Source organism: Adiantum capillus-veneris, chromosome 9 (assembly GCF_014529385.1).
Source record: "Adiantum capillus-veneris isolate H3 chromosome 9, ASM1452938v2, whole genome shotgun sequence".
In the NCBI taxonomy this organism is placed as follows: domain Eukaryota; kingdom Viridiplantae; phylum Streptophyta; class Polypodiopsida; order Polypodiales; family Pteridaceae; genus Adiantum; species Adiantum capillus-veneris.
Genome location: NC_140939.1, coordinates 41,583,696 through 41,599,806, shown reverse-complemented (window position 1 = coordinate 41,599,806; position 16,111 = coordinate 41,583,696).

The window sequence follows — 16,111 nt, the reverse complement described above, 5'->3', positions numbered from 1 at the left end:
ACATTTTGACAAGCGAGTTTCAGCATATCCATGTGGTCTTGGAGAGAATCCTTAACCTGTTTTGGAGCTTTTCGGTTTCCAACCCCACCGTAACACATGACCTAGGTCAAAAACCATACATGAGCATGAAAGGACTAAATCCAGTTGTGACATGCTTAGCACTATTGTAGGAAAACTCGAGAATAGGTAAATATTCTTCCCAATATGACTGTTTCTTGCTAACGTATGCTCTTAGCATATCCTTTAGCACTTGGTTAACTCGTTCAGTCTCACCATCTGTTTCTGGATGATCGGCTATACTGATGTTTAGTTGTGTACCCAATCGTTTGAACACATCTCTCCAAAAATGACTGTTAAACTTGGGATCGTCACTGACAATGTTACTTGGAAAACCATAGAACTTGTATAGGTTAACCACAAATAACGGCTAGTTCTAGAGTCTTAATCGTTGATTTGGTTGGAATAAACTTACATAGTTTAGTCAACCGGTCTACGACCACCCATACCGAGTCATGACCTCGTATAGTGGTTGGTAAACCTACAATAAAATCCATAGAGATACTTTTCCATTTACCATTCGGAATCTCCAAAGGATGTAAGAGTCCTCCTGCTTTCAGGGGCTCTGCTTTGTTAACTTGACATTTTTGGCAATGCAAGTAAGCTTGAACAAAGCCATGTAAACTTGGCCATGTAAAAAATAGAATCTTTCAAAATATGAGGAGTCTCACGGCTTGCTATATATCAATAGAAAGAGATTGAAGAGTAGATTCTAACTGTCAAATCTCCGCCAAGTTTAGAGTTGATTTGCAAAAATTTTACCGCACGCCCGTTTTGGACATGAGAGAGGAAGTCAAACTCCTTATAAGGCCCCTTTGTGAGTCCAAATTTTCCCTAATGATTGTGGGAGTTCGAATGGAAACAAAGGTAATGGACAATGGTTCAACATATGCTAGGATACGCAGCAAAGATGGTAAAAGAGCTGTCCAATTCCTCCCAATTTGAGTAAATCATGAAAGAAATCGTGACAACCTCATAGAACATCCTCTACCAAAGGTGAGCAAAGAGTTTCATGATCATAGGGAAATGATGGGTTTTGGCCAAGTACCATTGTAAAGCGGGATTACAGTGGTACAAAAAGAAAAAGAGTATTGCTTGATCCAGAAATAGGTGAAACTTTCTCAACGGTCTCCTTGGTAACATGGAATGGATCATTATGTTTTTCAAAATTTGAAGACTTGAAGAGATGTGAGAGGCAATATGTACATAACGTACAAATAGGCATGAAAGAGAGTGGGTTGCTAGAGTCTACTGAATTTTTTTGGGTTTGTGTGAACAATTTTCTTTTGTAGATACTATGGGTGAGCTTGATGCTATAATGGAGTCTAGTTTGCATCTTGAAAATGAATTTGTGGAAGTATGCTCTATGGAAATGTATCAAGTAATAGAATCCTTCAAAGAAAACCAAAAACATGGCCCAGAAGTTCATGTTGAGACTAAATACAAGAGTGTAGCAAAGAAGGTGAAACCAGTAGCTTCACCCTTATACCACCCAACAATGGGGAAAATATTGAGCAAGGTGCTTTGCAACCAAGTTTAAGGAATCCTAAAAAGATCGGGCACACCTTCACAAAGGAGTCCTTTCAAGACTTGCAGATTGGTGGCGAGAAGTTTCTAACACAGGAGGAGACAAAGTGCTTCAAAGAAATTCTTTCAAAGCATGGAAGGCTTTTGCATTTGAATCACATGAGATAGGATGTGTTGATCCTTCTATTGTAGCTCCTATGGTAATTTTCACGATATCTCATGTGCCTTGGAATTTGTGGCCTATTCCGGTTCCAAAGGCTCATTTGCCAAAGTTAGTAGAGCTACTGAATGAGAAAATCAAAATGGGAGAAGGTTTTTGGGAGCATGTGTCTTTTATGTTATTTGCATTCCACATTATGCACATGTAGCTGATCCTCTTTATCCATTGCTTAGATGGACAGAAGCACATGTAAAAGCCATGAATGCACGTGATATGGTAGTTTTACACATAGTGAACCCCCCGAGCATTAAGTCCTTAAATCCTGAGTTTAAGCACATTGTAGGTAAAGACAATACAGTGGCAAATATGCTATCAAGGGCAAGGTATGAAGATGAATCACAGATGATTGTTGAGGGAGATGATGTGGGCACAAAGTTCTTTTCTATCTCTCATGTAAGTACTCTAGCAAAATAGGATAATTAGTCTGAACAAGAATTCAAGAGGATACACAAAAAAGAATAAGGGTACTTTTTGAGGGATGGTTACTTGTGGAAGCATTCTAAACAAAAGGGTGCTACACCACAAAGGATTATATGTAAAAAAGAGACCCAAGTAGAGCTCATGCAAGAGTTTCATGAGAGTTTATGGGATGGACACAGGGGTGTGTGGGCAACCTTGTCCAAGTTGAAAGAGAAATAGTGGTGGAAGGGTATGTATAAAGATGTATCTCAATTTCTAGAGTCATGTGTAACTTGTCAAATGTATTCAAATGTTCGACACTGTGATGGATTTCACCCTACATATCCACTAGTCATGCAATATAAATGGGTTGTGGATCTAGTCACAATGCCTTTAGGACTCTAGAAGATGAGATACTTGGTTCTTGCACGAGAGCACCTAACTAACCAAGTTGAAGGAAGAGCATTAATAGCTAAAACCACAGAATCTATGTGCAAATTCCTTCTTGATGAGGTGATTTTCCATTATGGTTGTGTGGGGAAGATCATTGCAGACAGAGGTGAACTAGATGCCGAGGAAGCAAGGGATTTGTTTTCCAGATTAAGAATCAATCTTTCTCTTACTACAACTTACAACCCTGAAGGCAATGGAAAGAGTGAAAGAGGGCATCCTCCTATCATCAAATATTTGTCAAAGACTTGCAAAGGAAGAGCTGATGAGTGGCCAAAATTGTTACCATATGCTTTAGGGGATTACTGTACAACACATAGCTCAGTAACTGGCTATATGCCTGTGGAGCTAATGTATGGTCAAAAGCTAGTGATGCCGATTGAAGATACAATTCCCACATGGAATGTACTACCTTGGAAGATGGGCTTAGTAGGAAAGATATCCTTGCATTGGGCATAAGGCAATCAGAGAGAAGACATGGAGACATTGAGGCTGCAAAAGAACGACTCAAAAATGCAAAGTTGAAAAATAAGGACTACTTTGATAAGCAACATCAACTCAGGAGCAAAGCAATTCACAAAGGTGACTGGATTTTAGTGTATGATAGTAGCCTTGATAACCAACACACAGTCATGCATAAAGTGTCAAAAAGATGGTTTGGACCATATGTTGTAAAGCATGTGCATGAAAATGATAATTACAGCTTATCTAAACTAGATGGTACATAAATAAAGATTCCCATTGCAAGAAAAATGATCAAAATGTTTAAGAGAAGAGGAGACAATGATTAGAAGATGTTGACGAGGCGGAACAACAAAAAATAGGTGAAGATCAAAGTGAAGATGAAGCTTTGGAATCATCCAGTGAAGAAGAAAGCAAGGAAGTTGTACAAGAGGGCTGATCTTACAAAGAAAAAATGTGGCACATACCAGAGGATGTGCAGGTTTAGAGGGGGTGGATGTCGTGTTGTGACACGTATATAGTGGGAACGAATGCTCCAAGATCTATCTTGCAACTTTTTAGATAGATAATTATATTTCCTATAATGTATATATGCATATCTAAGTATAATAATAAGATTTCCATCTCATCATCCTATTATTTATCTCAAGGGTAAGATATTCTAATTTACCTTCAAAAAATACTATGGGAAAAGCGTCAATATCTCCGCCTCTTTAGCTTGGGGGCAAAAATCATTGATTCTTTATTTCTACTATTTCATTATTATCTCACATCCTAGCTAGATCCTATATCTAGGGTATCTTTCAATATATATATTCTATTTATTTTTCATATCTTTCTATATTTCTTTTTTAATAGCTACTAGGAAGGAATCAAATCCTAGTGGGACACTAGGTGGCATGATTTTCAAAGATATACCTATTTTAATGCATTATTGCAAGCATGATTACAAAAATTTATCAAGTAGCAATTTCATGCTTTCATATTGCATGAGGTGTCCACTAGAATCAACAAATGAAAGTCTAAGCTAAGGGGACCACAAGAAGACTTTTGCTGCCAAAATTGTATCCTATTTTGGTGATTTTTTTAAACAAGGTTCCGATCCTAATTGGAAAACATGTATAAAAGGGGAGTCATAGATTATGAGCTGAATTTTTTACCCATATTTTTATTTTTATTTTTGGAGCCACGGTTGAGGAGATATGATCAAAATACTAGACCCCAGTCTGGCCACATCATGCAGGGATAATCCATTTCAAACCTTTCCAGTTTCTGTTCACACTGGCTCTTCTCTTCTTGTCTAAACCCTTGGGGTTTCCCTTCACCTGTAAAAGGGGACCTCTTCTTCCTTGAAATCCATTCAAGCCATTTAATCCATTGATGTGAGGAATTCATGAGGGAGTGAGAGTAGTAATGTCTAATTGTACTTAGCCATAAACATAAGCCTAAGCCTACACTTACTCCTAGAGGAAGACTAGCCATTCTTGTAGTCTATCCTTGGAAGATAAGCTTTAATCAAAGAAGAACTTGAACTTAGTGCATCAATCAAGGATTGAATTCTTTCCTCTTTTTCACTCTCCATCAAAAATCGTGAATAACTCCCGAATTGTTTGTCAATTAAGATGTGTTCTACTTTGATATTTTGTTGATTTTTTTTTTGTTTTCTTTTTCACCTCTAGTCCATCATATATCTCTAATATCATCTCCCTCTCTAACTAAACCTATCTCTACAAATTCTAGGTTCTCCTTGCTGCAGATACATCTCTCCCCGCAGTATCCTTATTGACTACGGGCAAGAATAGGCCTTGGGAGGGAAATTCTCTTCTCTTCTCTTCTCTCATAGCTATATTTTTCACATACTAGAGTTATCATAGATGAATAATCCACACGATGAGAATTTCTATCGCTTCCACTCTATGCAATCTATTAGAATTAACATATGGATTAGCCCTAAAGTACACTTTCAACAAAGTATAATGTTTCTCTTTGACCCAAAAAGGCTGAATGAAATACTTCTTTCACCGGATCCCACCATACTACCCCTTATAGACTATAACTTTTCTTTTGACGTAAGTGTAGTTATCTTGCTATGAACCAAGAGGATTTTTGTACACAATTAATCCCAATCACTAGAAAAAACATATATAATATGGTAAGCACAAAATTACAATTCCAAAGAACAGTTCGTACCCTCTTTGGTCTGTAAATATTGAACGCCATCAACTCATTTATTAACCCTTTCATATTAACCATGATACAATATCACCATAGCCTTGATGTTTTCATCTTTGCGTTGTTTTGATATTCTCTTTTGTGCTCTTTCTTTGTGTGTGTGAGTACAAGAGAGAAAGAGTGGGGCTTATTTGTTTATACTTCCTTCCAAACCCTAAACTTCATGGAATCTAAGTTTTAACTCCTTCGTATAATTTTTGGAGTTCTCTTACAAACTCTCACAGCCAAAATCTCGGTGCTTTCCTGGCAAGACCGCAAATTTATCGACAGTGCCAACAATCACGGCGTCTTTAAATCAAAAGGGTAAATCTTCCAAAGTACTTTTATACCTCGCTCTCATCTCATGATCCAAGAACTAGAGACAGCAACATGGATTCTACGTTGTCTACCGAGTGAAGTGGTGGAGCTTGTCATTGACAAGGTCTTTGACACTTGGTTTTCTTAGAAAAAAGACAAGACCCTCCACCTTCAAGAAGTGTTACTCGTGTATCAAGGCTATGATGAGGACTTTACATCTTGCTACGTATGAATCCAACTTGGATTAATACAAGTGGTAAGACTCACCACCTACCTCATCACACCTATGTATGCATTGGATGGCACTCTATCTTGCAAGAAAGTGAAGTTTCTCAGAGAGAGAGAGAGTTCAAACTTTTCCAAGAGATTGCTAGAGGAGCATTCCTAGAGCCAGAAGACGAAGACAACCTTGTCCAGTGGTACTAAAAATTTGACCTCGACTACCAAGAGCTCTATACCTCCAACTATAACCTTCCACCACAAAGGAGGGAGCCTTTCCACATTATCATGTGACGGATCTAGCACATCAACCTTTTGCAAGGTACCAAACTTATACACCACAATGAATTCAACCAATCAAATTAACCTTGGACTGCAAGATGTTTTATCAGCAGATCGTTACAACCATGTTTGGTAGAGAACAACTGCAAGAGATATGCACCTCTTCTCTACTCTTTATCCTCCCTATGATTAACCATGAAGTATCTTTTGATGTAGTTATTTTCATTCTTGTATAGTATGTTTTCTATCAGGCCAAGGGCCAGTCTGGATGTCATTTTCCATCTACCAAGCACCCATGTATTGAATCTATGAAAAAAAAAAATTCTAAGTCGAGTTAATTTTCTCACGCTCACAATGGCAAGTGTAGCATTACCAACCTTTACTGGCAAGTGTAAAGAATGAGGATGCAAGAGAGCTACACAAGACAAGCACAAAGCACACAGAGATGGAAAGCTTCTTCTTCTTCTTCACAGAAAAGAGAGTACAAAATGACTAAGTGCTAAAGCTGAAAAGTAGCACATATGTACATGCGGTCACTAAGTGTGAACTCGCTAGAAGCGTACTAGGCTGGCACTATAAGTGTAGTCCAACTGTAGAATCACTGGCAGAGATCCTCCGTGTCGGTCACCTAACGCGCCAGTGAGTAAATGCAGTAATCGGCCAAGACTCGTAGTGGATGCCATCTCAAGGTGTAGAGCTCGACATCTCAACAGCAAGGTGGGTGAGGATGATGTAGACTTTCTAAACAACTTGGAAATAGCCTCTGTCATCTCTTGAAGAGATGATGATGCTTGAATCTTGTTCATCTTCCCACTTCTAATGAAGGTGGAGGCAACATCATGGTACAATGCCTTGGCACAAGCAACCAAGGAACGATGGGACTTACTATAAGAGAAGCATTTGTCAAGCGTTTTGGAGAGGGCACAATATCAAAGAATATATGGAAATTTTTGACAGAGTTGAAGCAAGGTAGCATGCTAGAGTACGCATCATACGAGTCAAAGTTTGTAGATATATGGGGGTGATGGGTTGCATTGCTAAGAGAGGATCAGGGGGACACCTAATTTCCTAAAAAAGGATCGGCTTGTGGCTGGGTTATGGACAACTCTTAAAGAGAATGTCTCCTGCTACGTATGAGCTAGCAGGTGAAGTGGCCCAAATTAAATACAAGAAGTTTCACCTACAAGCCAAGCCCATGCCAATGAAGAGGAAGCCATTAGGACCCCACCACCTCTAGAACCACCTACAACAGCCACCCAGAGGAGTCAACCAAAGGAACCAATTGAAGATCGGCAAGACCTGCTCATTGAATCACCAACAACTAGCTTGATAATCTCTCAGTCCATTTGGTGCGACAAGGACATGCACACAATTGCAGATCAAGGGAGAGGACAACGAAGACAAAATCAAGAATACCATTGCTACAATTATGGAGAAGATGTTCATGGTATGTATTACTACCCACTCCCAAGGAGGCATAGTTCTAGTAGAGAAGCAAGGAAAAACCAAGTTTCACCACCAAGAGAAAGACCACCACCACCCAGAGCACCACAACAAGCACCACCAATGAAAATTCTACAACCACCGATTCAACCACACCCACACCCACCACCATAACAACCTCTCATTCCACCCTTACCTCCACAACCAACCAATCAACAACCAGACAGTGAGTGTTATCAGCCTTGAAGATAAAACAAAGGTGAAAGTGGAGGAGGATATCAAGGGAGTGGCAAAAGGTAAGACCAAGGTTAAAGGAGTAGATTCCATTGGGGTAAAGCACACTAGGCATGGTGAATCTTCCCAAAAGGAAGAGATGAGTATCATAAAAGCACTGAAATCACAGTAGTTCAAAATCACATCAAGCTCAAGGAGGGAAGTAAAACTTTATGCAGAAGCTCATGCGGCTAGGAGTAATTCAACAAGAGGCCTTGATCAAAGAGGTGAGGATATTTTTAGAAGCAGGTTTCAACTATCCTGTTGAAGAGTCGGAGTGGGTTTCTCCAGTTGTAGTCACACCAAAGAAGAATGGTAAGTGGAGGGCTTGCATTGATTACAAGAACCTTGATGCAGCCAGAAAGAGAGACCATTTTCCTCTCCCTTTCCAAGATGAAATTCTCAATGAGGTAGCAGGACATGAGCGCTACACGGTATGTGATGGCTACTCAGGATACTTCCAGATTAGTATCGCTAAATAAAATCAAAAGAAGACAACTTTCATCTCACCATGGGTATTTTTTTCTTATGGATTTATGCCTTTTGGTCTCACCAATGCTCCAACCACTTGTCAACACTATGTGACATTTGTTTTTCAACCATTCTTTGGAAAATCAATTGGTGTTTTTATTGATGACTTTTGTATCTATAGCTCCCCCTCTCTTAATTTGGAGAAAGTTTATGAAGGTCTAGCTAGGTTGAAAGCTTTGGGTGGCCAACTCAACGTAGAAAAGTGACACATTTGTAAAAGAAAGCTTACTCTTCTTGGCCATGTAATCTTAGCCAAGGGCATTGAAGCTGACCCAAGCAAAGTTCAAGCCTTGGTGGATTTTCCCTCTCCCACCACAACAAAGCAGTTGGTCTCTTTTATTCAAAAGGTGAGGTATTTGAGTAGGTTCATTCACCCGATGTCTCAAGTGGTTCTCCCTTTAAGAAAAGTTACCCATTAAGAGATCTTCACTTGGAATGAAGAAAATGAGCAACAGTTCAATGAGGTAAAACAAATTCTAGCCTCACTTCCCACCATTGCACACCCAAAGTGGGACGAGCCGTTTTATGTAAACCCTAGTGTGGGAAATGACACACTTGGGGCAGTATTGATGCAAAAGGATCCTCAAACTTCCTTTATGCGTCATATCTACTTCTCTAGTCACATGATGACTCCATCAAAAAAGGGATACATGGCAGTGATGAAATATTTCCTTATGTAATGCAGCACATGGATGTTTCTTCTAGGATTTCCAAATGGCTCACAAGGCTGCAAGAGTTTGACTATAAAGTGCAAGTGGAGAAATTCACAAGGGCCACTCTGGGGGGCATTCTCACTCATTGCCACTATAAAAATAAGCTAAAGATAAAGCCAAATGATCAAGATATTACACCTATACTGGAGGTCCCTAAGGTAGAGGGGACTGACTCCCTTTACTTTGATGGAGCCTACAAGAGTAGAGTGGACAACGCTGTAGCTGGCATTGTCATCTTCAATGAGAAAGGGGATAAGTTTTTCTCAAAGTTGTCATGTCTGTCATAGTTTTGAACGGAAAAAAAAAGACATTGTTGTAGCCAATGATTAACACTATATGACAAAGACAGTAAACAAAACAATGAAATAAAGATGACAGAAGTTTGCAGCTATATTTTCTTGTTTTTTTTTAAAAAAAATATTTTCTCAACCTTGGTGGATGTCCAATACAAACGTTATAACCTATAATACAGTTGTTGTTTAATATAGAAATGTTCTAAGTTTCTAGCTTTATGTATATTGGTACTAGTTGCTAAAGTGGTAATTTCAAAATTGTCCTCGAAAGGACTATGTGCCTGCATGTCCACTCGCATTCTCTTCGAAGGATTGTGCTTGTGCTGGCCAACGCGTTTATGGATGTTATTCGTAACTCCGATATATCTCCTATCGTTTTTCGTGAATCGTATATTGTAGACTATGTATTCTTCCCGCGACGTTGCTTTTTCTAGGGTGGAAGGCCGATGCTTGTCTCTGGTTGTTGATGAGTATCTAAATCTGCAGTCCATGCAGATTGATTAGGTCAATAAAAAAATGACGGTGCTACGGAGAAATGAATGGAAGCTAGTGATACTTGTTATCCATACTTGCCTTGGTCTATTGCAACTGGCTCGTATGGAGAATTCCTGCTCTACAGCCCGACGTGAGCTATTCTTTGCCTTCCCTGCGTCGTCGCCGCTGCCTGCATGCTTCTCCCTCTTTTTTTTTTCCTTTGCTTTCCCACTTATTCACTCCCCCTCTTAATTTAGGGTGACCTTGGGCGGCCTTTTGGCCATTCCCTTGGGTAGCCTATGCTTTGTGGCTTAGCTTGGTCGGGCTCCACATTAGGCATACATATCGCTTTAGTGCATTGCTAAGTTCCCCAATGGTGGCATCCAGGTACACTTTACCAACCATGCAATGGGTTAGCCCACATTAAGCATACATACCGGCAAGGCATTGGCAGCATTCGGCACACTTACCGGCCATGCAGTGTCGGCTAAGGCATTGAAGCACAGCATTTCGTATGCATTCCGGACAAGGCAATGCCAAGAAGAATATCTTTCTCCTAGAAGTCCTTGACTAATAATATCATCATGAATTTTGATGTCCATATCAACATCTCGAATAATGAAAAAATTACCCAGCTTAGCAATGCCGACAATTGTCATCGGTCTCAAGCCTTATTATTGATCAAGTGAAACTCTGTCTGATGAGCCGTAAATCCCTATAGACCTCTCAAGCTGCATAAAATGTATACAAACCCTAATGAGGCTGAAAAATTCCCAGATGGCACACCGATTGAGCGGACCGGACCGGTACGGAGCCGGCCCCCGGTGAATCTTTAACAGCCCATATCTTGGCGACCGGGACTCCGATTGCTGATTTGAAAAGACCGACGCGCTCTACGAATTGAGAACTTAAGGCACATGCATTCATTTCATCTTTGTCACCTCAACTGCAGTTTCCCAATCCGGTATGGATGTGCATTAACTCAAACTTCAAACTGCCATAACTTCTTCACCGTAGCTCCAATCGACGAGCCGTAAAGACAGGCCGGTAGAGCACTTCAAGCACTGAAGTTTTAGATCATAATATTCCATCTTTTCTCACATCAATCATAATCATTTTTGGCATCATTAAGGCGTCTGTTGGCCCTTTTAAAGCCGCATCTGGCATACATTTAGCATTGAACTTGTCCTGTTACCAGGCCTTAACCATTGTTCATTAATCATGTAAGCTTCAAACAAACTTGATGTGCATTTTCCTGGCATCTTTCTTATCATGGGAGCGGAGCTGCATGACATTCACCCCCTCTGAACCTGAACAGCCTCCGGTCTGTGCCAACCGCACTTATAAAGCATCATTAGACTCATCGTCTAATGCATACATATCATTGTCTTAAGGAGGTTGATCTGTGTTGAAGTCTCCAATATTAATCTCACCATCTCGTTGCTTAACAATTTTACTCTTTTCCCTGCAATAGGCACCTTGAGCTCAGTGCCATCAAGCTCACATAACTTGTAGGTCGCATTATCATAAACATGAAGTACAACATATGGTCCAAACCATCGTTTAACCATCTTCCGCATAGCAGTGTACTGGTTCTCCAGGCTGCTATCATATACAAGGACCCAATCCCCATCTTTAATAACACGAGGTCGTAGTCTGTGCTTACCATCAAACGCTGCTTTGTTTTTCAGCCTTGCTTCCTTAAGCATTACTTTAGCCTGTTCAATATCTTCTTGACGTCTCTCAAGTTGGCGTATGCGCAATGCAAGAAAATCTTCTGTAGACATACCTTCTTCCCATGGCATTATGGTCCAGGAGATAACCGCTTCCAGGCATAATGGGTTTTTGCTCGTACATTAGCTCAAATGGCATAAAACATGTAAAACAGAACTATGTGTAGTTCGATCAGCCCATAAAGCAAATGGTAAGAGTTTAGGCCAATCACCAATATGTCCCTGGCATGCCTTTGCTAAAGCTTTAACAATAGGCGGATGCCCTCTTTCACTTTTGACAGTACCCTCTGGATTATATGCTGTAGTGAGAGACAATTCAATGCCCAAGCGAGCAAAGAAATCCCCAGCTTCATCTGCATCCAGCTCTCCTCTATCAGCAGTAATTCTACCAATACATCCATACCTGGAAATAACATCCTCAAGCAAGAACTTTCATACGGAACTGGTAGCTTTGGTACGCAAAGCTCTTCCTTCCACCTCATTAGTAAGATCGTCTCTTGCAAGAACAATATACCGCATCTGCCAAACACCTACTGGCATGGTAATCATGTCCACCACCCACTTGTAGTGCATAGCCAGTGGATAGGTGGGATGCAATCCATCTCGATGTCGCACATTAGAATATTTTTGGCATATTAGGCATGTCTCCACAAACTGAGCCACATCTTTATACATACCTTTCCACCAGTAACGATCCTTAATCTTGACAAAATTTGCCTAGACCCCTCTGTGTCCAGCCCATAAACTTTCATGAAACTCTTTGATAACCTATTGTTGAGTCGCTTTATCACAAACAACCCGTTGTGGTACTCCTTTAGAGCATTTTGGCTGCTTCCATAAATGCCTATCCTTCAGAAAATAGCTGTAAGCTTTCTTCCTGATCTTTTTGTACTCTTGATCCGTCCACTCTTCATGCTTAGTAAGAGTGCTAAGGTAGCGACCAATCAAAATCCATTCTCCTTCATAGAGCTCTTCAGAAATACCTCAAAAGCATGAGCAATAGTTCCACAATTTGCATACAGATAAGAAGACGAATAGAACTTCAAGCCAACATCATCACTTGTGGTCAGCATCTCATCTTCATCGTCAAATCTAGCTCTGGATAACATATCTGCAATAGGATTATCTCTACCTGCAATATGACAAAATTCAGGATTAAGATATTTAATATAGGCTATCCATCGTAGCATAGCAATATCCGGAGTAGAGCAATTTGCAATCATCCCTATCAATGGCAAGAAATCTGTCTCTACCACGACTAAAGCTCCAATAAAGTATTATTTATCAGACCTTAGAGCAGTTGCAACGCCCCAAAGTTCTCTCTTAACCTGTGGGTAGCCTCTTTGGCGAGCATTGAGCACTTTTGCTCCAAATCAAACCGCATACCTGTTCCCTTCTTCATCATCTTGACCTATAGCCCATCCAATACCTGTTGGGCTAGTGTCAACTATTAAAATTACTGGCCTTCCGCATTTGTAATCGACTTTCCTCAAGGTTGGAGCCTCAAGAAGCATCTTCTTTAATTTTTTGATAGCGTGTGTATGAACTTCTTCCCAAACAAATCTTTTACTTCTGCAACATGAGCAAAATGTGGTAGCCAAATAAGATAGAAAACACATGCACCCAGAAACTCACGAATTTCAGTAACCGAAGAGCACATTTCCTTCATCTTTTAATTAGCTTCAACTTTAGCCATACTTGGCCTTCTACCTTCTGGGTTGCACATGTGCCCTACAATTAGAACCTCTTTGGCACCAAAAGTTGATTTTTGCCCTGAAAGTGTTAAGTTAACTTCTTCAAGTTTGGATAAAATAGCATCACAGTCAACAATATGTTGAGCAAAAAACTGTCGGCACCCCCTCTGATCTTTTACCTCATCTTTTGAGAGGCTTCCTCATAGCCCTTAATCGGTAGATCATCAATGAAAGGCATACTAACATGTGGGATAAAGTCCCTTAATACCTTATTCATGTCTTTGATCATATGAGCTACATAATTAGTAGCACCCTGTGGCAGAGTGCACATCCTTACCAATCCGAGAGGTGTACGCATCGTAGTAAGATCCTTGCTCTCCAATGCTAATTGAAATTGATCATATCAAGAATAAAGATCACCCATAGAATAAATTGACCTACCTGCAAAAGCCTCAGCAAATTCATCCACAATTGGGCCGGTATCCACATTGCGGATTGTTACCTTATTAACAGGCTGCATATCCTGTATGAACCTTAAAGTACCATTTTTCTTTGGAACAGTGAACCATTAGTTAGAGTATGGCGCACATGATGGTTCTAGGATTCCCATTTGTATCTTCTCATTAAGCAAATTGATAAGCTTTGGCAACTGAGCTTTAGGAACTGGAATAGGATGTAAGCTCCATGGCATATGAGGAACAGTGAATATAACCATAGGTTCATAACTTGGATCCACACACCCAATCTCACTTGGCTCAAAGGCAAAAGATTTACCATGTTTTTCGAGCATACCTTGAAAACAATTGATTTCCTCTTCGTTGAGAAAACCATCTTCTCCCACTTTCAGCTGCTGCAATGTCTCTTTAGTAAACTTGTGCCCAATGTTCTTAGGATTTCTAAGCATAGGCTATTGAGAAGCTTCTTTAATTACTCCATCACTTCCCTCTGGTAGAGGTGTAGCCATAGGTCTCACTTTCTTTGCAACTGTCTTGTTTTTCGTCTCTACCTGTGCTTCAACTTCTTTATCCAAGTCATCCTCAATATGCATAAGTGCCTCGTATATGTCGATCTCTTCGTACATGTCCATTGAGTGCACTTTAACAACTTCAGTTCCACTTTCTTACCTGTTTTTCTTGATATCCTCAAGCTCTGACATAGTATCAACATAAGAGATCTCTTCGAAGATTCCTGAAATCACATCATCCGGTTCTAGCACATCACATCCCTGCAAGTCACTTTGAATGCTTGAAACGTATTGTTTCTCCCACTTGGTTAAATCATTAAATTTCCTGTAAGATACTGAACCCTCAGATGTCAACCCTAGAAATCCTGAAGAGAATGTTTCTCATTGCGAGAACTTCTCCTCACTTGCACCACCATAGTCTCGCTTTATAGTGGCACCCCAAGAAAATCCAGAGAAAATCTTTGTTCTTTAAACTCCTTACGTATCTTTGGCTTTGGACGATCACGTAAACTGTCTTTGTTTCTAGCATGATCAATACATACAATTAGAAATTGAACCACTTTCTTACCATCTAAGCTTCGAACCTTGGCATAGGCCGAGCCATCATCTAGCACCTTAGTTTCCATCCGCACAGCCGTAATGTAGGGTTGTCCCAGAATCAATGGGTAGGAGGAATGCTCCTGTATAAAAAAGTTCTACTCATCACAAACATCCCCAATAGTTACCTTAACATTTGCGCATGCACCATAAAGATCTCCAGGAAGCATGTTGGTAGCTCGAATCCGCCACCCGTGATCTACATCAATAGGCCACTTCCCCTTTTGGTGCAAATTCTTTGCCATGAGATTGATTTCCGAACCATGGTCTATGAGGGCTAAGACCGGCTCCTCGATGTTGCCAAGCTTTACCATTGTTTCTGTCGTTGCTCTGGCCCAATGAGTCCTCTAAAAGTGACTGTTGGGTATGACTTCTTCATCTTCACCACCATCATTAAAATGAATGCTTCTTACCTCAGGTATAATCGGGCTGGGAACCACCACAGGCTTTGGCTCTTCTTCTTCAAGATCTGCTAAGTACTCTTCCTAGTCTTCCAAAATTGCTTTAATGTGACGAACCACTTGGATTTTAACTGGATCTGACTCTTGATCACTCGGTACTTGCCGCTTTCTTTTTATAATGTCGATGATCTCTTCATGGAGCTCGCGCTTAGCAATTCCAAGAATATCCCCCATCATGATGATTTTCATAAGTGCACATGCATGGTGTAAGATTTTGCAGGAAATTGATCAATATGTAATCTACTATCACTTAATCAAGGATACCAATCAAACCATGCATATTTGAAAATCGTTCAACTATTATGCACATTATCTCTCAACCTCATTCAGATTGCTACAATTCGATGAATATTCTTGAACACATGCATTGGAAATCCAAGTGTGCATTCAAAATTGAACCAATTGAGAATCAGATGTTGGAAGATGCACACATGCTTAACGAGTAAACAAATCTCCTCATTAACCCAATTCCAATTTGTAATCAAAACTTCCATTGATCATTTTTTCAATCTCAAATCATTCAAACCCAATCGGATATATTTGTCATTTGGTTTATGTGGCTACACACACTTCAATCTTGGGCACACACATCAATGTTACATTGCCATGTTCATCTAATTATCAATCATTAGCATGACAATACACTAGAAGTTTCACAATTGACTAACAATTGTGTGATCTTTCTCAATCCTCAAAGCCAATTTGTGAACCCACATCAACTATTTGGCCAATTCACCATCATAATTGGTAAAAATTACCAATTATTCATTCACATATTGGCTTGCACATG